Genomic DNA, 1139 nt, shown 5'->3' on the forward strand with positions numbered 1-1139 from the left:
TAAGACTTTGTTTGTAGGTAGTGTTTATTTTAAGCGCTGTAGACACAGGCGTATGAGTTGGTTTTCTCTAAATGTTATGTGTCAGACAACCGAGCTACTCATAATTCACTGAATATTCACTGCAATGGTTCATATTCTATGTACCTGTGCTCTCTACCCTGAATGAATCGAGTGCGTATCATAATACGGTAAATGTTTGATCTGTTCCTCGAGTGGGTGCTATTTACACTGTATTCTGAGGCCACAGTATTCCATTTATCGTTAAAAATTGAAACCAAGTTTACGTGAATCAGTGCTATGCAATGTGCTAATGTCTTGTAACTCTGAATGCCGTTATGCAACGAAATATAAATGCAAATAGAGAACTGTTAAATGGTTGTATCAGTACTTCTTTTTATGGTATTGAAGATGCAGTGAAAAGACGATTGGTATGTTACGATTTACAAGAAAACATTTCATTAAAATGGTCTAAATTTGAAGGCCAAGAGTTCATGCTGGGTGCAGTTCGTACTTTGCTACATTAACACAGGGCACTGCAGTGGAACTGTGGCAGTTGTGGTCAAGGAAGGTAGCACCCGTTACACACACACACACACACACACACACACACACACACACACACACATGCGCATGCACAAAGGCACACAAATATAATTACGTAGAAAGAAAGAGGAGGTTGCAGAGCCCCCACCAGGTTTGAAGCTTATAACGGCCAACGTGAATGGACGGTTTCCGTAGTGTAGTGGTTATCACGTGCGCTTCACACGCGCAAGGTCCCCGGTTCGATCCCGGGCGGAAACATTATTTTTACTTTCTTTTATTAATTGTTAACAGACAGTAATCAGTGAAAACGTAATTAAACATTAGTATTTCTGAAGGAAATGAACGCTCCATACTTCATTCATTAATTTGTGTTTTAGGTGTGTCGGGAAATTACTGTGTCTACCTAGATTTCTTAGTTTTATAATGGTTTAAATTAATTATTCATTTTGCCAAATATTAAAGCAGTCTTATCTTTCATTCTGAAGATAACGTGACAAGAATGTGTCTCAGATGCATGTGTGTGGTCTTCCATTCTCTCTTCGCATTGCCCATTTGGCATCTCTTGATTGTTCTAATTTTGATGGATTCAGGAATAA

At 38.7% G+C, this 1139-nt stretch overlaps 1 non-coding gene across 1 annotated transcript; it reads left to right on the forward strand.

Annotated features, from left to right (window-relative positions):
• Nucleotides 1-728: 728 nt before the first annotated feature.
• On the forward strand, nucleotides 729-801 carry Trnav-cac (transfer RNA valine (anticodon CAC)). The gene has a single exon. It is a non-coding gene; the product is annotated as a tRNA-Val (tRNA).
• Nucleotides 802-1139: the final 338 nt, after the last annotated feature.

This window comes from Schistocerca serialis, chromosome 7 (assembly GCF_023864345.2).
Source record: "Schistocerca serialis cubense isolate TAMUIC-IGC-003099 chromosome 7, iqSchSeri2.2, whole genome shotgun sequence".
NCBI lineage: Eukaryota > Metazoa > Arthropoda > Insecta > Orthoptera > Acrididae > Schistocerca > Schistocerca serialis.